General features: G+C 38.0%; 1 protein-coding gene, 1 non-coding gene and 1 pseudogene across 4 annotated transcripts in view; all 3 read right to left on the bottom strand.

Moving 5' to 3' along the window:
• SCAP (SREBF chaperone) overlaps positions 1-25,534 on the bottom strand; it is a 94,575-nt gene that overhangs the window by 61,333 nt on the left and 7,708 nt on the right. Inside the window, exon 2 of one of the 3 annotated variants that reach the window (XM_077129482.1) lies at positions 368-449. The exons of the other annotated variants lie outside the window; for them this stretch is intronic. The gene's annotated coding sequence lies outside the window, so the exon portion shown is untranslated. The remainder of the gene's footprint in view (positions 1-367; positions 450-25,534) is intronic. 3 annotated transcript variants of the gene reach the window in all.
• Positions 12,802-25,221, bottom strand: LOC143657273 (coiled-coil-helix-coiled-coil-helix domain-containing protein 2 pseudogene; annotated as a pseudogene).
• LOC143658215 (U2 spliceosomal RNA) lies at positions 17,094-17,284 on the bottom strand. Its single transcript, XR_013163216.1, has one exon. It is a non-coding gene; the product is annotated as a U2 spliceosomal RNA (small nuclear RNA).

Below are 25,534 nucleotides of genomic sequence, written 5' to 3'. Positions count from 1 at the left end.
ATCTCTCAATAAAATTGCATGAATAAAAAGAGAAGCCTAACCAAAATGAAAAGTGTAAAATGAACTGGGGAAGACATGTGCAATAAATGTGGCAATAGGGAAATACTTTTGTATTAAAAAACCCATAAGAACATTTCACCAAAGTATAAACAGTTAAAAAATGGTCTACTTGACTAATAAATGAAGAAAACCCAATTAAAATATTTTTCTTCTATTTACAAAGTTTAAAAATATAGTTATAGTAACTGGTAGTTTGTAGGTATTATGTACCCCAGAAAAGGCCACATTCTTTCAATTCATTCTGTGGGTACAGGCCTATTGTAGGTGGGATCTTTGATTAGGTCATTTCAATTGAGATGTAACCCACCTTATTTGAGGTGGGTCTTAATTCTCTTCCTGGAGCCCTTCATAAGACGATAAATATGCTGTCTGGAGACTTTGTTAGGCCCCTATAGGAGAATCACAAAGCAGGCCCTTAGGATTTTGGAGTAAAGCCTTTCCATCCTCTTCAAATAACTACTCTACTTTTTTGTTTTGTTTTTTAATTTTTTAAATTGTATAATATAACATATATAACAAGCAAAGAAAGAAAAAAGCAATCGTTTTCAAAGCATTCTTCAACAAGTAATTACAGGACAGATCCCAGAGTTTGTCTTTTTGTGGGCTACCACATGATCCTCTCAGATTTTTCCTTCTAGCTGCTCCAGAATATAGGAGGCCAGAAGGAATAGATACTTTTTTTAATCATGATAATTGAATTTTTTTTCTTTTTTTGCGAAAAATAACATATACAAAAAAGCAATAAATTTCAAAGCACAGCACCACAATCAGTTGTAGAACATATTTCAGAGTTTGACAAGGATTACAATTCCACAATTTCAGGTTTTTACCTCTAGAAGCTCTAAGATACTGGAGACTAAAAGAGGTATCAATTTAATGATTCAGCAATCATATTCATTTGTCAAATCCTATCTTCTCTGTATAACTCCACCATCACCTTTGATCTTTCTACTCCTCTCTTTAGGTATTTGGGCTATGGCCATTCTAACTTTTTCATGTTGGAAGGGCTGTCAATAATGTGGGGGTAGGGAGAACCTGGGCCCTCTAGGTTTCAGGACTTATTTGGTTCAGGGACCCATCTGGAACTTATAGGTTTCTGGAAAGTTACTCTAGTACATGGAAACTTCATAGAATCTCATATTTTACCCGAGGATTATTTAGGATTGGCTGGAATGGTTCTGGTTGGGATTTGGCAAGTTATGGTAGGTAGCAACGTCTAACTGAAGCTTGCATAAGAGCAACCTCCAGAGTAGCTCTAGACTCTATTTGAACTCTCTCTGCCACTGGTACTTTATTAGTTACACATCTTTTCCCCCTTTTGGTCAGGATGGAATTGTTGATCCCATGATGCCAGGGCCAGACTCATCCCTGGGAGTCACCTCCCACGCTGCCAGGGAGACTTTCACCCCTGGATGTCCTGTCCCACACAGCATGGAGGGCAATGATTTCACTTGCATAGTTGAATGTAAAGAGAGTGAGGCTACATCTGAGTAACAAAAGAGGTCCTCCAGAAGTAACTCTTAGGCATACCTATAGGTAGGCTAAGCTTCTCTGCTACCTACATAAGCTTCACAAGAATAAGCCTCAAGATCAATGGCTTGGCCTATTGATTTGGGTGTCCCTAAAACTACTCTACTTTTGAGAAACAGTTTTGGCCTGCTCTTGGGCCTTAGTAGATATTGGACACTGAACCATGGGCCACTAAGTTATCATGAGACCTGAGTTACCTGGATGTTATCTGACCCATCATACCATAAAATTGGGCATGCACAGTAGCACTCTATCATAAAATGGAAATAGTATATAAGAGATAGGGCTCGAAGAAAAAAAAAAAGAAAATTAAAAATAAACAGCAGGGTCTGAAGGCACAGGTAAGTTACATGAGAAAATAGCCCAAATGCTCGTGGTCCCCACATCTGCCACATTACCTTCTCTTTCTCAGCCCAGGGCAACGGCCTCCTGGGGAGTTCCTTACAGTCAGCTGACTGAGGAAGAAAAAACTTGGGCCTGGTTCACAAATGGTTCTGCACAATGTGCAGGTACCATCCAAAAGTGAACAGCTACAGCACTACAGCCCCTTTCTGGGATGTCCCTAAAGGACAATGGTGAGGGAAAATCCTCCCAGTAGGTGGAACTTCAAGCAGTGCACCTACCTGGCTGTTCATTTCACTTGAACAGAGAACTGGCTAAAGATGTGTTCGTATACAGACTTATGAGCGGTTGTTGCTAATGGTTTGGGTCATTAATGGATGGTCAGGGACTTGGAAGGAGTATAATTGAAAACTGGCAGCACAGTCCAAACTGGACAAACCTTTCTGAGTGGGCAAAAAAACATGAAGATGTTTGTGTTCCACACGAATGCTCAACAGAGAGTAACTTCAGCAGAGCAAGGTTTTAATAATCCAGTGGATAAGATACCTGTTCTGTGGATACAAGTCATCTTTTTTTTCCAGCCACTCCTGTCATTGTCCAATGAGCTCATGAACAAAGTGGGCATGGTGGTAGGGAGGTTATGCATGGACTAAGCAACATGGACATCCACTCACCAAGGCTGACCTGGTTACGGCCACCGCTGAGTGTTCAATCTGCCAGCAGTAGATACCGACACTCAGTCCGTTATGGACACCATTTCCCAAGGTTATCAGCCTGCCACCTAATTACACCGGGCCGCTTCCATGATGGAAGGGGCAATGATTTGTTCTTACTGGAATAGACACATACTCCAGATATGGGTTTGCCTTCCTGCACAAAGACTACTACAAAAACTACCATCAGTGGTTGTATGGAGTGCCTTATCTGCCATCATAGTATCCACACAGTATTGCTTCTGATTAAGGAACCCACTTCAGAGCAAATGAAGTGTGGGAATGGGCATATGCTCATGGAATTCTCTTATCATGTTCCCCATCATCCAGAGGCAACTGGGTTGACAGAATGACAAAATGGCCTTTTGAAGACCCAATTATGGTGCCAACTTGGTGGCAATATCTTGCAGGGCTGGGGCAATGTTCTCCAGGAGGCCATATATGGTCTGAATGAGCATGTACTTACAGCATTCAATTAAGCTGTCCACATAAGTTATATAAGGAAATGCACTAGTCAAAATATAAATTTTGTACCAAATAAACATTTTTTGCTTTAGTCTCACACATAAGTTAAAGTTTTAAAATATTAATTGACATCATTTTCAACACCTTGCAGTATTGACATTCCTTTGTTCTCAAAGGGAAATTTTTAACTTTAAATGTCTGCATTAAAAAAGAAGAAAGAGGATTAGGAGGCATGCCTAGATTGAAGAAAGAGGCTCCAAGTAGGACTAGGAAGTGCCAAGGCCCTGAGGCAGAAAGAGCTGGGCCAGAGGGACCTTTGTGGCTGGGATCAGAGTGATCAAGGTAACCACTGCTGCCATGTAAGACAGTCCTAGCCCTTGAATAACATCTCTAGCTAAGTGCAAGCCTCTTCATGAAGACTATTTACCCATCTGTGATGCCCATTGGTCAGTATCTTATGCTGCTATCCAATTCCAGAGTATCTCCGAGAATTCAGGAACTAGCAAATCCAAATACAAGGACTGCTGTGCATATTACACATGTGTTTAATGTTGAGGAAGCTGCTATGAAAGCACAATGTTCTCCAAGGATCCGAGAGTTCGTAGAACCTCTTATTCATTAAATACAGAAAGCTGCATCATTCATACTCTACTTATGTATCTAGAACACATATTAGATGACTTAGTTCTCTTCTCTGGTACTAACAGTTTGCACTCCTCTATCCCCACCCCTCCACACCAAAAAACCAAAACTGTAAGACCTCCAGGGAAAAACACTGGGACCATCAAATAGCAATTGCTGCTGTTACTTGTAAACATATCTTTAGTAGGTTTGGGACTTCAGCATGAACATGCCATAAAAGAGAAAATGATGGCCTGTCTTCCTATCCTTACTCTCTTTACAAGCACCTTGGCTGTCTTGCTGTTGTGGCTGACCTGAAAAAAACACTCTTTATTTTTGCAGGTTTTGCTTTTCCTTTCCCAGGGAATTCCATGTTCCCCAGTAGCTGATCCTGCCTCTGTCCCTTCTCTAGCATGACCTGAGAAATGTGGTTATTCTTTGTGTTACTTTGCCAACCACCTCTCATCACTTAGAAATAACACTGAAATGGTGAAGCCTTTTTGGATACTGACATGCTTTTTATGGATGGATGCTTTTGTAGATGGAATTTAAGGAGATTACCTTTAATGACCACATCTCCATCAGTTTTTGTTCCTTCATTCATACTTAGTTTAGTGTCATATAGCACAAATGACCCCAAAAACAAGACAGTTGGTAAGCATTCCAATTTCCTCTCAAATCACCTCTGCCCAGAGTTTTGTTTTTGCTTTTGAAATTTATTTTATTGTATTCTCTCCATGGATCAGCATCTTCCAAATTTTATTAACTTTTATGGGGTATACCTAGATATATATGAAAATGAACTTACTTGAAAATCAGTTTTACAGATAAATGAGTTTTAGCTTTAAGACGTTTGTGTTAAGGAGATTATAATGGGAAGGTAATACCACAGAGGAATCTTAAACAAATTTTAGAATCAAAGAAACCTGGGTATTTCTCCCCACCATGAACTCTCTCTGTCCTCAGTTTCCTTATGTATAAAGTGGATTCTTGCAGTATTGTTGTAAAGACTAAGGAAAAATATATGTAATACAGTATGAATTGGGGGAGGGGGGGAAGAACCAACATCAAAGGTCTAACTGTGCACCTGGAGGAACCAGAAAAAGAATAACAAACTAAAATCAAAGCAATGTAAGGAAGGAAATAAAAGAGTAGAGCCAAAGTAAATGAAATAAGAGAATAAAAAACAATAGAGAGTGTAGTTTGCTAAAGATGCTGGAATGCAATATACCAGAAATGGGCTGGCTTTTACAAAGGGGATTTATTAAGTTACAAGATCTCAGTTTGAAGGCCATAAAAATGTCCCAACTAAGGCTTCCAGAGAAAGATACCTTGACCCAAGAAAGGCTGATGGCATCCAGAACACCTGTCACTAGGAAGGCATGCAGCTGGCATCTGCTTGTAGCTTCTGATTTCAAACGTCCCCAGGGATATTTTCTTCCTGCATCTCCAAATGTCCTTGTCTGTGTAGGGTCTGAGCATCTGCATCTGAACTTCCTCAAAATGTTTCTCCTTTTAAAGGACTCCAGTAAACTAATCAAGACTCACCTTGAATGGGCAGAGTCACATCTTCATCTAATCAAAAGATCACACCCACAACTGGTGTGCCACCATCTCCGTGGAAGTAATCTAATCAAAAGGCCACAACTGCAACACAGTGGGTCAATCTCCATGGAAACAATCTAATCAAAAGTTCCACCATAAACAGGCCTGGTCCCATAAGACTGGATCAGGATAGAAGGAAAATGGCTTTTCTGGGGTAGATAGTTTCAAATTAGCACAAAGCGAGCATTACAAAACTAAAAGTTGGTTCTTTGAAACAATCAGTACAAATGACAAACTATCAGGTAGACTGATAAAGAAAGAAAAGATACAAATAAGTAAAATCAGAAATGGAGGGGGATATTATTGCTGACTCCACTGAAATAAAAAGAATCACAAGAAGGTACCATGAACAACGACATGCCAGTTTAGACTGTATGCCAAATGAGAAAACCTAGACAAAACAGACAAATTCCTAGAAACACATAAACAACCTACACTAACTCTAAAAGAAATAAAATATCTCAACAGACCAATTACAAGAGATTGGATTAGTCATCAAAAACTTCCCAACAAAGAAAAGCCAGGACCAGATGGCTTCACAAGGGAATTCTGTCAAACATTCCAAGAAGACTTAACTCTAATTCTGGTCAAACTCAACCAAAAAATTGAAGGGGAGGGAACACACTCTTAACTCATTCTATGAAGCCCACATCACCCTAATACCAAGGCCACATAAAGATATTATAAGAAAAAAAATTACAGAACAAATTCTCAAATGCAAAATGTAAGCTAATTGAATCCAATACTATATTAAAGAATTTATACACCATGATCAAATCGAATTTATGCTAGCATGTGTTCTAGTTTGCAAGCTGCCAGAATGCGATATACGAGAAACAGAATGACTTTTAAAAGGGGAATTTATTAAGTTACAAGTTTGCAGCTCTAAAGCTGTGAAAATGTCCAACTTAAAGCAAAGTTACAGAAGTGCCCAATCTAAGGCATCTAAGGAAAGATATCTTGGTTCAAGAAGGCCAATGACGTTCAGGGTTTCTCTCTCAACTGGAAAGGCACGTGACGAACATGGGATGTCTGCCAGCTTTCTATCCAGGCCTCTTGTTTCATGAAGTTCCCCCACAGGTGTTTTCCTTCATCTGCAAAAGTTTCTGGCTGCGTGTACTCTCATAGTTCTCATGGCTCTCCTGCTCTCAAGCTTTTGCCAAAATGTTTCCTTTGAAAGGATTCCAGTAAACTAATCAAGACCCCACCTGGAATGGGTGGAGTCACATATCCCTCTAATCAAAAGTTAATACCCACAATTGGGTATGTCACATCTCCGTGAAGATAAACTAATTAAGTTTCCAACCTACAATACTGAATAGGGATTTAAAAAAGGGCTGCCTCCACAAGATGGATCAGGATTAAAACATGGCTCTTCTAGGGTATATAACCCTTTCAAACTGGCACAGTATGCAAGAGTGGATCAACATAAGAAAACGAATTAATGCAATACACCACATGAACAAAATGAGGGGTGGGGGGAACATGATCATCTCAATTGATGCAGAAAAGGCTTCTAAAAAAATTCAACATCCTTTCTTAGTAAAATCTCTTAGAAAAATAGGAATAAAAGGAAACTTCCTCAACATAATAAAGGGAAAATATGAAAAACCCACTGCTTACAACATACCCAATGTGTGAAAGACTAAAAGCCCTCTAAGATTTGTAACAAGCCAAGGATGACACTGTTATCACTATTATTCACCACTTTACTGTTTGTTCTAGCAGAGTAATCAGGCAAGGAAAAGAAATAAAAGGCACCCATATTGGAAAGGAAGAAGTAAAATATCCCCTATTTGCAGATGAAATGATCCTATACATAGAAAGTCCCAGAAGATCTACAACTAAACCATTAGAGATAATAAACAAATTCGCCAATGTGTAGTGATACAAAATCAACATGCATAAATTAGTAGTTTTTCTATAAATTAGTTTTTCTATACACTAGTAATGAGCAATCTGAAGAGGAAATCAAGAAAAATTTTCCCTTTACAACAACAACAACAAAAATTAAATATCTAGGAACAAATTTAACCAAGGATGTAAAGGACTCATACACAGAAAACTACAAAACTTTGCTAAAAGAAATCAAAGAAGACCTGAATAAATGGAAGGACATTCTATGCTCATGTACTGGAAGACTACATACTGTTGTCAATTCTACTCAAAATGACTTACAGATTCAATGCAATCCCAATCAAAATTCCAACAGCCTACTTTACAGAATGGAAAAGCCAATCATCAAATTTATTTAGAATGGTGAGGGGTACCAAATAGTCAAAACCATCTTGAAAAAGAGAACGAAGTTGACAAAGTTGGAAGACTCACATTTTCTGACTTTAATACCTATATTACACAGCTAGAGTGGTCCAAATAGCATGGTACTACCACAAGGATAGATATACAGACTAAAGGAATCAAATCAAAAGCTCAGAACTAGACCCAAATTTATATCTAATTGATTTTTTTTTCTGTATGCTATACGGCGGGGGTCACATTTCATTATTTTCCATGTGAGTATCCTGTTATTGCAACACCCTTTGTTGAATTTTTGTTTGTTTTTTCTTTCTTTCTTTGCTTGTTTGTTTTTTGGGAAGTGCATGGCCCAGGAATCAAACCCAGGTCTCTGGCATGACAGGCAAGAATTTTACCACTGAACTACCTTTGCATTCCCTAGCTAACTGGTTTTTGATGAGGCTGCCAAGGTTACCAAAAATTGAGAAAAAAATAATCTCTTCAAAAAATGGTGCTAAAAAAAAAAATGGTGCTGAGGGAACTGGATATCCATACACAAAAGAATGGAAGTAGACTCCTATATCACAGCATATACACAAATCAATGACCTACATTTAAGAACCAGAACTATAAAATTCCTAGAACAGAATGTATGGAAGCATCTTCAGGATCTTGTGTTGGCAGCTGTTTCTTAGACTTCACACCCAAAGCACAAGAAACAAAACAAAAAATAGATAAATGGGACTTCATCAAAATTATAAACTTTTACGCAAAAGACTTCATCATGAAAGTGAAAAGACAACCTACACAAGAAAAGAAAATCCTTGGAAACCACATATCCAATAAGAGTTTAATATCAAGAATTTATAAAGAAATCCTACAACTCAACAATAAAAAGACAAAAAAATCTATTTTAAAAATGGAAAAAAAACTGAACAGACATTTCTCCAAAGAGACTATACAAATGGCTAAAAAGCACATGAAAAGATACTTAATCAACAGCTATTAGGGAAACACAAAAGTAAACTACAATGCAATACCACTTCACACCACTAGAATGACTACAAAAACGAACAGAAAATTTCAAGTGTTGGAGAGGATGTGGAGAAATAGGAACACACATTCACTGCTGATGGGAATGTAAAATCAAACAGCTGTCATAGAAGACAGTTTGACGGTTTCTCAGAAAACTAAGAACAGAGTCACCATATGACCCAGCCATCTGCTAGTGGAGGGTGAAAGCAGGGACTTGAACAGATATTTGTACACCAATGTTCACAGTGGCATTATTCACAGTTGCCAAGATGGAAGTAATCCAAATGTCCATCAACCCATGAATAGATAAACAAAATGTTGTATATACGTACAATGGAATATTATTCAGTATTAAAAAGGAATAAAGGGATACTCACATGGAAAAATAATGCCATACAGCATGCAAAAAAAAAAAGGAATGAAGGACTTCCAGGAAGATGGTAGAGCGAGTAGACTGAGGTCACTCCTGCTCCATGGAACAAGACAGGGGACAAGGAGAAAATGATCAGGACTGTGGTCCTGGGGTGTGAGTAATCAAACAGGGTCTCTATGGAGTTTGGGGAAGAAAAGAGGTGGGGAGATCGGGCAGGAGAGCAGGGTGGGTCGGCTGACCATGGTCCCCATCAGGGACAAGCTGCAGTGTGAGGGGAGGTGCGATCAGAGGGAACTGATCGTCCCTCTACTTCACCCTACCCCAACTGCTGGCTGGGGAGACTTCCCTGTGTAGGTCTGTAGCTGACAGTGCTGGCAGGGATCTCAGGGGTGGACCCGAGAGTCCACTATGGGGGGCTGGGCCTCCAGGTGTGGGGAGCAATTATCAGGAGTGACAGCTGCAGTGTCTGGTGGACCTGCCAGGTGCCAAGCAACATGGGTCAGCTGATCCCTTGGGCGATGGTTGGCTCCCCAGTCCCACCAGCAAGGACCAGCATTATGGCCACTGTGGGCCAGGTCTAAAGGAGGAAGAGCCTCAGGAACACTTCCTGCTTACAAGAAGTGGTAAGCACAGGCTGACTGCTACAGTCTGGGAAGGGGGTGCCTGAGTGGAGGAGGTGCCTTGGGATCGCCACCTGCTGAGAAGAAGGGATAAATGCAGGCAGTCTAACTTCCTATCTGCATAAGTTTTTAATTTTTTACTTTTTTTTCCTAATATTCTTTTTGCTTTTTTGCCTCCTTTTTTAAAATATACTTTTCTACATATTTTTAACAGTATTTTTTTAATTTTTATTCATATTGCACAGGTATTTTATACTTTATTTCTAATTTTATATATTATATTGTTATTCTATTTTACTTCATTTATTTTTACTATTTTTTTTCTCAAATTGTCTCTTCCTTTGGGGACACCAGTCTGAGTTCACTCCCAATATATTTTAGGGTGTCCCTGGTGACTCTGGGGCCTACTCCTCTTTTTTCTTTTTTTTTTACATGGGCAGGCACCGGAAATCGAACCCAGGTCCTTGGGCATGGCAGGCAAGCGTTCTTGCCTGCTGAGCCACCGTGGCCCTGGGGCCTACTACTCTTAAGGTATGTTTTGTTCTTGTTCTTGTTTTTTCACGTCTTTATTATACTCTTCTTTTATTTTATTATTATCATCTTTGTAAATTTTTTTTTGGGTGAATGGGCTGGGAGTTGAGCCTGGGTCTCCTGCGTGGTAGGGAGCCATTCTACCACTGAAGTACCTGTGCATGTCCAGTGTAGCTTCTAATAGACTCTCAAGTTGAACTGTGTCTACTACATGAGATTTGGACCTTGATTTGGTGAGGAATAACTGACAAACCAAGTATAAAAGGAAACCCTCAGCACAAAAACATGTAAATACAAAACTTTAGATGAATGAAGGAAACCAACTTGCAAAATAACCATATTAAGAGAATCAAATGCCCCAAACACAACAGAAAATCAAAAAGGATATGAAGATTCAAGCAGAAATGGCCCAGCAAAACAAACAAATCAAAATTCCAGAGGGACATAGAATAGGGAACAACTATTAAAGGATATTTATAAAGAAATAAAGGATACTAGGAAGACACTAAAGGAGCATAATGAAGAATTCAGAAGATTAACAGAAAAATGGCAGATCTCACAGAAATGAATGATAGAGTAGTCCAAATTAGAAGTATATTAGACATACACAACAGAAGATTCAAAGAAGCAGTAGGAAGAATAAATGCACTAAAAGACAGAACAGTTAAAATACAGCATACAAAATAAAAATGGCAAGAAAGATGGAAAAAATGGAACTGGTTCTGAGGGAAACAACAGACAACAAAAGGCATGCAAACATTAGAATCACTGGTGTCCCAGAAGAGACAAGAGCTGGGAAAGTTAGTTGAAGATATAACTGCAGAAAACTTCCCAACCTTACAAAAGGCATAAATATGCAAATCAAAGAGGCCCAACAAACTCAAATAGAATAAATCCAAATAGGCCTACTCTGAGACACATACTAATCAAATTGTCAAATGCTGAAGAGAAACAAAAAGTCCTGAAAGCAGCACTAGAAAAGCAATTTACTACTGAGGTAGTTGGGTTCAGGTGTCAACTTGGCCAAGTGAAGGTGCCTAGTTCTGTTGCTGTGGACATGAGACAATGGCATGTGAATCTCATCTGCTGCTGATTACATCTGCAGCCCACTAGGAGGCGTGCCTGCTGCAATGAATGTTTGATTTAATTGGCTAGATGCTTAAATAAGAGAGCTCAAGGTAGCAGAGGCCAAGCAGTTCACCATACCTCATCTCAGCACTTGCAGTTCAGCCCGGCCTCTGGAGATCCAGAAAGGTATCACCCCCGGAAAGTTGCTGGAACCAAGAGGCCTGGAAAGAAGGCTAGCAGAGATCACCCTGTGCCTTCCTGTGTTAAAAAGAACCTCAGTTGAAAGTTAGCTGCCTTTTCTCCGAAGAACTATACAGTTTTAACTAAATAAATCCCCTTTTATTAAAAGCCAATCCATTCCTGGTGTGTTGCATTCTGGCAGCTTTGGCAGACTAGAACAACTACACACAAGGAAAAACAATGAGACTAACTTTGGACTACTCAACAGGCATCATGGAAGCAGGAAGGCAGTAAGTAGCATGATACATATTTAAGGTCCTGAATGTCTCAGTAAAAAATTCTTTATCCAGCCAAAGTTATCCTTCAAAGGGAGAGATTAAAATCTACAAAGACAAAGACTGAAAGAACTAGTTAACAACAGACCTGCCCACAAGAAATATTAAAGGCAGTCCTAACAGCTGAAAAAAAAAAATGACAGGAGAGGGAGATCTGGAGGAGAGCACAGAATTGAAGGACAGGAATAACGATAATTTAAAGGATAAAAAGAGAGAGAAGGAAAATAATATATAGATCTGATAAATAAAAACTAAAGGATAAGATAGAGTCAAGAACTGCTTTTACAGTAATTTCTTTGAATGTTAATGGACTAAACTCCCAATTAAAAGATACAGACTGGCAGAATGGATTTAAAAACATAATCATTCAATACACTGTTTACAAGAGAAACATCTTAGACTCAAGGACACAAATAGATTGAAAGTGAAAGGATGGAAAAAGATCTAAGCAAAAGAAAGCAGGAATACTTATACTAATATCAGACAAAAGAGACTTTAAATGTAAAGACATCATAAGAGACAAAGAAGAACACTACAAATTAATAAAAGGGACAATTCACCATGAAGAAATAATCATAAATCTCCCAATCAGGGAGGTCCAAAGTACATGAGGCAAATACTGGCAAAACAGACGAGAGCTAGAGACATATCAACAGTGATAGTGGGAGACTTCAATACACCACTCTCCACTATAGATACAAGAACCACGCAGAGGATCAACAAGGAAATAGGGAACCTATACAATGGGATAAGTGAACTAGACCTAATAGACATATATAAATCATTATATTCCAAAACACAAAGACACACATTCTTCTCTAGCACACATGGAAAATTCTCCATGATAGATCATATGCTGGGACATGAACTGATCTTTATAAATTTCATAAAACCAAAGTTATCGAAAGCACTTTCTCTAATCACAATGGAATTAGATTAATAATCTAATTATTTAGATTAAAATTAATAATCACCAAAGAACCAGATCTTTCACAAATACATGGAGATTAAACAACACACTTTTAAATAATCACTGGATCAAGGAAGAAATTGCAAATGAAATCAGTAAATATCTGGAGACCAATGATAATGAGAATGTAACATATCAAAATGTATATGATATGGCAAAGGTGGTACTAAGAGGGAAATTTATTGCACAAAATGCCTATATTAAAAAACAAGAATGAGGAAAACTTGAGGATTTAACTGCTTACCCAGAGAATTTAGAGAAAGAACAGCAAACTAACCCCAAAGCAAATAAAAAAGAGAGAAATAATAAAGATTAAAGCAGAAATAAACAAACTGGAGAACAATAAAGCAATAGAAACAATCAACAAAACCAAAAGTTGGTTCTTTGAGAAAATCAATAAAATTGGTGGACCCCTATAAGGAAGACAATTTCTATATTTTAGAACCACACATACTCTTTGAGATCAATGGAAGAAAGGTTTGTTTGATCTGGAACTGAAACTTTTTGTAGTGCATGATCTAATTCAACATATCTGTATACCTCATTTGAACAACTGAAACACAGAAAGCACAGAATAACAAAGAGGTCCTTCTCCTTCAAGAAGAAATAGATGAGCTCAACAAAGTACTCACAAGTAAAGAAACTGAGTAAGTCATTAAGAAGCTCCCAAAAAAGAAAAGTACAGGACCAGATGGCTTCACAGGTGTATTCTACCAAACATCCAAGAAAGAATTAATATCAATCCTGCTCAAACTCGTCAAAAAAATTGAAGAGGAGGGAAGGCTACCTAATTCATTCTAGGTTGATGTTGAAGCCAACATCAACCTCATATCAAAGCCAGACAAAGATATTACAAGAAAATTATAGACCAAGCTCTCTAATGAATATAGATGCAAAAATCCTCAATAAAATTCTTGCAAATCAAACCCAGCAGCACATTAAAAGAATTATACACCATGACCAAAGAGGATCCATACCAGGTATGCAAGGATGGTTCAACATAAGAAAATCAACTAATGTAATACACCATATCAACAAATCAAAGCAGAAAAAAACACATGATCATCTCGATTGATGCAGAAAAGGCATTTCACAAAATTCAACATTCTTTCTTAAGAAAAACACTTCAAAGGACAGGAATAGAAGGGAACTTTCTCAACATGATAAAGAGAATATATGAAAAATCCATAGCTAACATCATCTTCAATGGGGAAAAACTGAAAACTTCCCTGAGATGAAGAATAAGACAAGGATGTCCACTATCAGCACTGTTATTCAACATTGTGTTGGAAGTTCTAGCCAGAGCAATTAGACAAGGAAAAGATATACAAGGCATCAAAATTGGAAAGGAAGAAGTAAAACTCTCACTGTTTGCAGATGATATGATACTGTATGTCGAAAACCTGAAATAGCCACAGCAAAACTACTAGAGCTAATAAATGTACAGCAAAGTGGCAGGTTACAAGATTAACAATCAAAATCTGTAGTGCTTCTACACACTAGTAATGAACAATCTGAGGTGGAAATCAAGAAAAAAATTCCATTTACTATCACAATCAAAAGAATAAAATATTTAGGAATAAATTTAACTAAGGATACAAAAGACCTATACAAAGAAAGCCATAAGAAATTGCTAGAAGAAATCACAGAAGACCTAAATAAATGGAAGGGCATACTGTGTTCATGGACTGGAAGATGAAATATAGTTAAGATGTCAATTCTACCTAAATTGATTTACAGATTCAATGCAATACCAATTAAAATTCCCAAATCTTACTTTTTGGAAATAGAAAAACCAATAACCAAATACATCTGGAAGGGCAGGGTGCCCCGATTAGCTAAAAATATTCTGAGAAAGAAAAAATAAAGTCGGAGGTCTCATACTACCTGACTTTAAAGCATATTACAAAGCTACAGTGGTCAAAACAGCATGGTACTGGCATAAAGATAGATATACTGGACTAAGGGAATCAAATAGAGCGTTCAGATATAGACCCTCTCATCTACGGACAATTGATCCTTTTTTTTTTTTTAATTTATTAGAGAAATTGTGAGTTTAAAGAAAATCAGGCACACATTGCAGAATTCTCACATAACATCCCACCACCAGCCTTGCATTGGTGTGGTATATTTGTTATAGCACTTTACATGGTTGTACTATTTAAAAAACAGTAGTTTGTCTTTGTTGCAATTGAGGGAAGATTATTAAAATCATATTATCTGTATACATAATTTATATTAGGTGTATGGTTTTCCCTGTACAACCTTATCACTAACCCCTTTAATTAGTATCACATACTTAATATGATTAATGGAAGAACATTCTTAAACTTGCACTATTAATTACAGTCCATTTCTATAATAGGGTTCACTGTGTTAAACAATCTCATGTTTAGTTTTAATCTATATTCTCTTTACAAAAACATATATACAATCTAAAATTTCACACTGAATCACATTCACGTATATAATTCAGTGCTGAGAATTCCATTCACAATAATATCCTACCATCACTTCCATTTCCAAATCCTTATAATCAACCTGAACAGAAATTATGTGCAAATTAAGCACCAACTCTATATCCTCTAACCCCATTCTATGCCTTGAAAACCTATATTCTAGAATCTAACTCTATGAATTTTCTTATTATACATAGTCCATATCAATGATATGATCTAATATTTGTTCTTTGTGTCTTGCTTATGTCACTGAACATAATGTCCTCAAGGTTCATCCATGTGGCCACATGTATCAGGACTCCATTTCTTTCACAGCTGAATAATATTCCATTGTTTGTATATAATCAAATATAGTACAAATATATACCATAAATAGATAGACATAAATAATGTCTTTATGAACTTCAGTTTGTATTATCTATTCCAGTCCCTGTTTTTAATTCACCTAGATATACATATAATAGAAGGATTGTTGGGTCATATGGTACCTTGATACTTAAGCTCCAGAGGAACTGCCAAACTGACTTCCTATATACATAATTATGTTATCTGCAAATAGCAAAAGTTTTACTTCTTTCTCTAAAATCTGAATGACTTTATTTATTTTTCTTATCAAAATTATCTGACCAGAACTTCCAATACATTACTATTTTTTTTGTTTTTTTTTTTTGGAAGAAAATCACTTTATTCTAATTAGTCACAGATAATAACATTACAGCAGCTGGTTTAAGGAGGCAACACAAACATCTGCCCCACCCCAAACTCTACACCATCTCAGTGAACTCTTCTATAAGAACACCCTCTCCTTTTGTGATTCTGAAGCAAAGAAGCTACTGATAGAGAGATTTAACTGGTGATTTTACACTTTATACTTTCACTATCAATTACAGTTTTATGCTAAATTAACTTGGTCATTAGATCAGATTTTCCATTTCTTCATTTTCAACTTCAGATTACACTAATCCATTTGCCATTCTGCACTGCTTCAGTACCTCATTGAAACCCTCACAAAGCTTAGCATCAGGCTGGTTCTGGGCACGCTCCAAAAACTGTTTGATCTCAAAGAGGCAAGGGCCATACTCCTGCTGCTTCTGGTTTGCTGGCTGGGCTCCCTGAGGTTCCTGGCAAGTGATGTCAGGACTTGAGGGTTCAGCATTGCTCCCGGCACCAAGGCCCCCAGCGATGGCATGACCCAGAGTATGCCCAACAGCAGAGCCCACAGCCAAGCCAGCTGCAGTGGTTGCCATCTGGGCCATCAGACCTGGCTGCCAGGGTGCAGCAGCAGGTGAGCCAACTGCAGATGGTGGGGCTGCTGCTCGCGGCTGAGCTACTGGCGCTGGCCCTGGCCTGGGCGCAGCTCTCATCTGAGGTGCCTGGCTGGCCGGAGGGGCCTGCATGAGGTACGGCTTCGGCTTCCACACAGCATCACAACCAAGCAGCGGTAGCTTCCAGAAGGACGAAAGCCTGAGAAGTGAGCCTGGCAGCTACTGAGAAGGAGAGTAAGGAGGACGCGAGACGAGACCCCAGTACATTATTGAATAACAGTGATGACAGGAGGCATCCTTATCTTGTTCCAGATCTTAGAGAGAAGCTATTCAGTCTTAACACCTCTGGGTATGATGTAAGTTGTGGATTTTTCATATATTTCCTCTATTATGTTGAGAAAATTTCCTTCTGTTCCTAGTTTCCTAAGTGTTTTTTTTTTTTTAATCAAGAAATCGATCTGTATCTTGTCAATGCCTTTAGCAGTTGAGATGACCAGGTGGTTTGTTTCATTTTCTATTTTTTTTTTTTTAGAAAGGAAAGAAAGAGACGAAGATGAAACGACCGTATAAACAGCTCAGAGAGAAAAACACAAAGAGAGCTGCAGACATTCCAGTCTGGTGAAGAAAAGTAGCAAAGGAGAAGAACAAGGAAAAAGCAAGTCTGTCTATTGGCACCACAATTGAGTAAGGAGTGCACCGTTCCTGGAAGTACTGCAATACCAGGTCGATGCGTGGAGTGGACGGAGCAAGCTCCTATTCCATCTCCCTGTTCCAAAAATCCATTTAATATATTATCCTCGGATAGAGGACGTATCAGATATTAAACTGATAAGAACAGATACTACACTTGATCTTAGCCAAAAGGCCGAGAAGCGATGTTCCATTTTCTTTTAATGTGGTATATCACACTACTTGATTTTCTTATACCAAACACCCCTGCACACCTGGGACTAAACCCACTTGGTCATGGTGTGTAATTCTTTTAGTTTGCTGTTGGGATTGATTTGCAAGTATTTTGTTGAGGATTTGTGCCTCCATATTCACAAGATAAATTGGTCTGTAATTTTCTTGTAGTACTTTTATCTGGCATTGGTATTAGGGAAATTTTGGCCTCATAAATAAGATTTGTAGTTGTCTCTCTTGTTTGGTTTTGGGTAAAATTTTAAGAATTTGTATTAATTTTTCTTGGAGTGTTTTGTAGAATTCACCTGTAAAGTCATGTGGTACAAGTCTTATCTTTGTTGGGAGACTGTGATGACTCGTTCAATCTCTTGATTTGTATTCTAGTTTGCTAGCTGCCAGAATATAATATACAAGAATCAGAATGACTTCTAAAAGCGGGAATTTAATAAGTTGCTAGCTTACAGTTCTAAGACTGAGAAAATGGCCAATTAAAACAAGTCTATAGAAATCTCCAATCAAAGGTATCCAGGGAAAGATACCTTGATTCAAAAAGGCCGATGACATTCAGGGTTTCTCTCTCATCTGGAAAGGCACATGGCGAACACACTCACAGCTTCTCTCTCAGCTGGAGGGGCACATGGTGAGCACCGTCATCTGCTGCTTTCTCTCCTGGCTTCCTGTTTCATGAAGCTCCCCCGGAGGCGGTTTCCTTATTCATCTCCAAAGGTCACTGGCTTGTGGGCTCTCTGCTTCTCATGGCTATGTCATTCTGCTCTGCTCTCTCTGAATCTCCTTTCTCCAAAATGTTTCCTCTTTTATAGGACTCCAGAAACTTATCAAGACCCACCCAAACGGGTGGAGACATGTCATCACCTACTCCAGCTTAACAACCACTCTTGATTTAATCACCTCTCCAGGGAGATGATCTAATTACATACAGTACTGAATAAGGATTATTCTGCCTTTACGAAATGGGATTTTGATTAAAACATCTTTTCTAGGGAACATACAGCCTTTCAAACCAGCACAACTTGTAATTAGTCTGTTGAGATAGACTATTTCTTGAGAGTCACTGTAGGTTGTCTGTGTATTGCTAGGAATAACCTAATTTGTTGGCACTGAGGCTTTTATAGTATAATCTTGTGATCCATTTTATCTCTGTGGTGCTAGTAGTAATGTTCTTCCTCTAATTTTCTATTTTATTTGTCTTCTCTTTTTACTTTGTCAGTTAGCTAAGGGTTTGTCAATTGTTTTAATCTTTTCAAAGAACCAACTTTAGGTTTTGTTAATTCTATTTTTTCTCAATTTAATGTTTCTGTTCTATTTTTTCTTTCCTTTGCTTGCTTTATTAGCTTGCTATTTTTATTCTAGTTCCTCCATGCATGCTTGATTTACTTAAGTGCTTGATTTTAGCTTTCTTACATTTAGAGTAAGGATTTAGGGCTATAATTCCCACTAATCACTGCCTTTGCTATATCCCACGAGTTTTGACATGTTGTATCCTTGTCTTCATTCAAATATCCTCAAGATATTTCCTGATTTCCCATGCATTTTTTTCTTTATCCCAGTGATTGTTTGAGTGCATTGTTCTAGTTTGCTAGCTGCTGGAATGCAATATACCAGAAATGGAATGGCTTTTAACAAGGGGAATTTAATGAGTTGCTAGTTTACAGTTCTAAGGTCGAGAAAATGTCCCAATTAAAACAAGTCTATAGAAATGTCCAATCAAAGGCATCCAGGGAAAGATACCTTGGTTCAAGAAGGCTGATGAAGTTCAGGGTTTCTCTCTCAAGTGAGAAGGCACATGGCGAACACAGTCAGGGCTTCTCTCTCAACTGGAAGGGCACGTGGCGAATACGGCATCATCTGCTAGCTTTCTCTCCTGGCTTCCGGCTTCATGAAGCTCCCTGGGAGGCGTTTTCCTTCTTCATCTCCAAAGGTCGCTGCCTGGTGGACTCTGCTTTGTAGTGTTGCTCTCTCTGAATCTCTCATTCTCCAAAATATTTCCTCTTTTATAGGACTCCAATAAACCAATCAAGACCCACTCAAATGGGTGGAGACATGTCACCCCCTAATCCAGTTTAACAACCATTCTTAACTAAATCACATCATTCAGGGAGATGATCTCATTACAGTTTCAAACATGCAGTATTGAATAGAGATTATTCTACCTTCATGAAATGGGATTTATATTAAAACATGGCTTTTCTTAGGGGGTATACTTCCTTTCAAACCAGCACAGCATTATTTAAATTCCATTTATTTGTGGATTTTGCTCTTCTTCAACCATTATTGATTTCCACCTTCATTTCATTATGGTCATAGATTCTGCGTATAATTTTTAAATATTTTTTTTGTTTCTTGTTTTGTGATCCATTATCATCTATCCTGGGGAATAATCCATGTGCACTTAAGGAGAATGTACATATTCCTATTTTGAGGTGTAATATTCTGTATATGACTGTTAGGTCTAGTTCATTTACCATATTATTAAGTTCTATGTTTCCTTACTGATCTTCCATGTAGATGTTCTAGTTACTGATAAGAGGGGTGTAGGGAAGTTCCTAATTATTACTGTAGAGGTATTTTTCCCTTCAGTTTTTTCAGTAATGCCTCATGAATTTTGCAGGTACATTATTTGGGGCATGTTCTAGTTTGCTAGCTGCCGGAATGCATATACCAGAAACAGAACGGCTTTTAAAAAGGAAGTTTAATAAGTTGCTAGTTTACAGTTCTAAGGCTGAGAAAATGTCCCAATTACAACAACTCTATAGAAATGTCCAATCAAAGGCATCCAGGGAAAGATACCTTGGTTCAAGAAGGCCGATGAAGTTCAGGGCTCCCTTCTCAAGTGGGAGGGTACATGGCGAACACAGTCACAATTTCTATCTTATCTGGAAAGGCACATGGTGAACACAGTCAGGGTTCTTCTCTCATCAGGAAGGGCATATGGCAAACACGGCTTCATCTGCTAGCTTCCTCTCCTGGCTTACTGTTTCATGAAGCTCCCCAGAAGGCATTTTCCTTCTTCATCTCCAATGGTTGCTGGCTAGTGGACTCTGCTTCATGGTGCTACAGCTTTCTCTGTTCTCTCCGAATCTCCTTCATTCTCCAAAATGTTTCCTCTTTTATAGGACTCCAAAAACTTATCAAGACACACCCAAATGGATGGAGACATGTCATCACCTAATTCAGCTTAACAACCACTCTTGATTAAATCACGTCTCCAGGGAGATGATCTGATTACAGTTTCAAACGCAGTATTGAATAGGGATTATTTTGCCTTTATGAAATGGGATTTCGATTAAAACATGGCTTTTCTAAGGGACATACATCCTTTCAATCCAGCACAGGGCACAAATATTTTTTTGTTCTCTCTTCTGTGTGGAATGCCTCTGTTATTACTATATATGCTCCAATAAATCCCAGAGTGATTTGAACAGTGAATAAAAAAGTATTTGCAAAGCCCACTTGGGAAAATGGTGAGAAAGGAGGAAAAGTCAACTTCCCCAACTGGAGAATTCTTGATATTCACACAAGCAGTGGGGACAACAAAAGCAATAAGTGGCGCCCTCAATCTGGAGGTCTGTTAATACGAACTTTAAACTGCAAAGGACAGGCTAAGCCTACTAAAAATTAGGTCTAAAAGTCACCCCAAAGAGAATCTCTGTTGTTGCTCAGATGTGACCCCTCTCTCTCTCAGGCAACACGACAAGCAAACTCACTGCCCTCCCTTCTTTACGTGCGACAGGACTCCCAGGGATGTGGTCCTTCCTGGCAATGTGGGACAGAAATCCTAGAATGAACTGAAACTCAGCACAAGGGATTGAGAAAATCTTCTCAACCAAAAGGGGGAAGAGCAAAAAATACAAAATAAAGTGTCAATGGCTGAGAGATTCCAAACAGAGTTGAGAGATTATCCCAGAGGTTATTCTCATGCATTAAACAGACATCACCTTTTTAGTTAAGGTGTAATGGAGAGGCTGGAGGAAACTGCCTGAAAATGTAGAGCTGTGTTCCAGTAGCCATGTTTCTTGAAGATGACTGTATAATGATATAGCTTTCGCAACATGACTGTGTGATTGTGAAAACCTTGTGCCTGATGCTTCTTTTATTTACCTTATGGACAGATGAATAAAACATATATATATAAAAAAAATAGAGACAAAACCAAGATGGCAGCTTAGCGAGGTGTGGGATTTAGTTTGCCTTCCAGAGCAGCTAGTAAATAGCCAGGAACAGTACAGAACACATCAGTGACCAGACACACAGCATACCCCAGTCTGGACCAGCTGGACTGGCTGTGAGCCCCACCAGAACTGCAAATCCCCCAAGCCGTGGCAGCCAGCACCCTTCCCCCACAGGTTGCTTCCCAGATGGGAAAGGAAAGAAACTTTACTAGTTGCAGGGGCTGAGTGCAACAAAACTCCAATTGTGGAATTAATTAACAAATTCTGACCACTAAAAATAGGCCCCCAGCTCAGCTGAACCTCCCGTAAAAGCAGAGGTTGCTGGGTTTTGCCCGGTGCAGAGGGGGCAGGGCTGAAAGAAAAAGAAAAAGAAAAAAAAAAAAACAGATTTTTTTTGGATCTGAAAAAGTCTGGGCACTGCAGGAAAGGAGGGGGCACATAGGACCTAGAGATGCACAGAGCAACGTACCAACTTAAGCTCTTGATTGGCAAACCCGAGGAACAGGGGTCCTGCCCTGAATAGGATTTTTCCTTTTCTCTTTTGTGGCGGTGTTTCTAAAGATTGATTACTCTTTGAATACTAAGCTGAAAGTCTTTTCAGGCTCCACCACCCCAGGCATAGGCAAAATTGAGCTTGTCTGAGAGCTTGTCTGGAGACTGTGCCTTCCCCAGGAGATGTGTGGGGCCCAGCTCAAGTAGAATACTTCCCTCAAGGAATTCAGACCCCAGGGTCTGGAAAAGTGAAGAAATTAAAGCCAGCCTACAACTCTCCTCTGTCTCCACCATGCCCCAGCAGGGAGAGTCTGCTGAAGTTAAAGGTACTGCATCACCTTATGCTGGTGGGACATGCAAGGAGATAAGCACCACATACTGGGCAGGATAGAAAAAATGCAATGTCCACAGACTTCATAGGAAAGCCTTTTAATCTGCTGGGTCTCACCCTCAGGGAAAACTGACGCGAGTGACTCTTTCCTCCTGAGAGGAGACCAGTTTGGTCTGGGAAAATCTGACTGGGGTCTATAATACCTCAGCAGACCCTCCTAAGGGGTAGGGTGAAGGCACCATACAAGTAGAGCAAGAAACAGAAAAACAAGAACTGAAAAATTCTGATCTATCAAACAAAACCTAAGCTAGAGCACTAAAGTAAGCTGAACTGAATGTCAAAAAACAGATAGACAACCAAGTCATCCAGCAAGAAAATCCTACAAAAAATAAAAGTGAAAACAATCTCCAGAATAAACTAATTAAGGTAATTAATTGCCTAGACACCAGCAAAAAACAATGAATCATATTAGGAAAATTGAAGATATGGCCCAGTCAAAGGAACAAACCAACAATTCAAATGAGATACAGGAGCTGAAACAATTAATTCAGAATGTTCAAAGAGACATGGAAAACCTCATCAAAAATCAAATCAATGAATTGAGGGAGGATATAAAGAAGGAAAGGAATGAACAAAAAGAAGAAATCGAAAATATGAAAAAAACAAATCACAGAACTTATGGGAATGAAAGGCACGGTAGAAGAGATGAAAAAAATCATGAAGAACTACAATGTCAGATTTCAAGAGGCAATAGATGGGATTAGTGAACTGGAGGACAAGACATCTGAAATCCAACAAGCAAAAGAAAATATAGGGGAAAGAATGGAAAAATATGAGCAGGGTCTCAGGGAATTGAATGACAACATGAAGTGCATGAATATACTTGTTGTGGGTGTCCCAGAAGGAGAAGAGAAGGGAAAAGGAGCAGAAAAACTAATGGAGGAAATTATCACTGAAAATTTCCCAACTCTTATGAAAGACTTAAAATTACAGATCCAAGAAGTGCAGCATACCCCAAAAGAATAGATCCAAATATACGTACTCCAAGACACTTACTAATAAGAATGTCAGATGTCAAAGAGAAAGAAATAATCTTGAAAACAGCAAGAGAAAAGCAATCCATCACATACAAGGGAAGCCCAATAAGACTATGCGTAGATTTCTCAGCAGAAACCATGGAGATGAGAAGACAGTGGGATCATATATTTAAATTACTAAATGAGAAAAACTGACAACCAAGAATTCTATATCCAGCAAAATTGCCCTTCAAAAATGAGGAGGAAATTAAAACATCTGCAGACAAAAATTCACTGAGTGATCTGTGACCAAGAGACCAGCTCTGCAAGAAATACTAAAGGGACCACTAGAAACAGATACAAAAAGACAGGAGAGAGATATGGAGAAGAGTACAGAAATGAAGACTATCAGTAAAGGTAAAAAGAAGAAAAATTAGATATGACATATAAAATCAAAAAGGCAAAACGGTAGAAGAAAGTACTGCCCGTAGAGTAATAACACTAAAAGTTAATGGATTAAACTCCCTAATCAAAAGATACAGACTGGCAGAATGGATTAAAAAACAGGACCCATATATATGCTGTCTACAGGAAACACGTCTTAGACCCAAGGATAAACATAAGTTGAAAGTGAAAGGTTGGGAAAAGATATTTCATGCAAATAACAATCAGAAAAGAGCAGGAATAGCTAGCTATACTAATATCCAACAAATTAGACTTCAAATGTAAAACGGTTAAAAGAGACAAAGAAAGACATTATGTACTAATAAAAGGAACAATTCAACAAGAAGACATAACAATCATAAATATTAATGCTCCAAAATACATGAGGCAAACACTGAAAAGAGAAATAGACACATCTACCATAATAGTTGGGGACTTCAATTCCCCACTCTCCTCAATGGACAGAGCATCTAGACAGAGGATCAATAAAGAAACAGAGAATTTGAATAATATAATAAATGAGCTAGACTTAACAGACATATATAGATAAGAATGTTTGTGTTTGTATGTGGTTATGTACCATAAATAAAAAATAAATTAATTAAAAAAAGAAAGGGGGGGTAAGGGGTATGGTATGTATGAACTTTTTTCTGTTGTCTTTTTATTTCTTTTTCTCAACTGATGCAAATGTTCTAAGAAATGATGATGAATATGCAACTATGTGATATCGTGAATTACTGATTATATAAGCAAAATGGAATGATCATATGTTAAGAATAACTGTTGTCACATTTTTTTAATTTAAAAATTAATTTTAAAAATTAAATAAGTAAATAAATAATAGGGGGAACAAATGTCAAAATAAATTTAGTAGATTGAAATGCTAGTGATCAGTGAATGGGAGGGGTAAGGGTTTGTTATACATGAATTTTTTTTGTTTTCTTTTTACTTCTTTTTCTGAATTGATGCAAATGTTCTAAGAAATGATCATGATGAATATACAACTGTGATGAAAAAGAAAAGAATGTTCATATTGTATGTTGATTGGTTTTATTAATAAAAATTTTTTAAAAATTAATTTAAAAAAAAACCTTGTGTCTGATACTCCTTTTATCCACCTCATCGACAGACATATAAAACATATGGATTAAAACTAAATAAATAATAAGGGGAACAAATGTTAAAATAAATTTAGTAGATTGAAATGCTGGTGATCAATGAAAGGGAGGGTAAGGGGTATGATATGTATGAATTTTTTTCTGTTTTCTTTTTATTTCTTTTTGTGAATGGATGCAAATGTTCTAAGAAATTATCATGATGATGAATATACAACTATGTGATGATACTGTGAGTTACTTATTATATATCAAGAATGGAATGATCCTTTGCATGAGGAAGAACAAAGGAATGGCATTACTGCAGGGTGTTGAAAATAGATGGTAATTAATATTTTAAAATTTTAACTTATGTTTGAGACTAAAGGAAAAAATGTTTATTTGGTACAAAATTTATATTTTGATTAGTGCATTTCCTAATATTACTTATGTAGACAGCTTAACTGAACACCGTAAGTACATGGAACCTTGAGTAGGGCATGAGATTTTGTTGGTTTGTCCAGAGGACTGCCCCCATAAATCCCAGAGTGATTTGAACAGTGAATAAAAAAGTATTTGCAAAGTTCCCTTCAGGCAATGGTGAGAAAGGGGGAAAACTCAATTTTCCCAAGTTGAATTCTTGATATACTCACAAGC

This window comes from Tamandua tetradactyla, chromosome 15 (assembly GCF_023851605.1).
Source record: "Tamandua tetradactyla isolate mTamTet1 chromosome 15, mTamTet1.pri, whole genome shotgun sequence".
Classification (NCBI taxonomy): domain Eukaryota; kingdom Metazoa; phylum Chordata; class Mammalia; order Pilosa; family Myrmecophagidae; genus Tamandua; species Tamandua tetradactyla.
The sequence above is the reverse complement of the archived record's forward strand: the minus strand, read 5'-3'. Positions and strand labels throughout refer to the sequence as shown.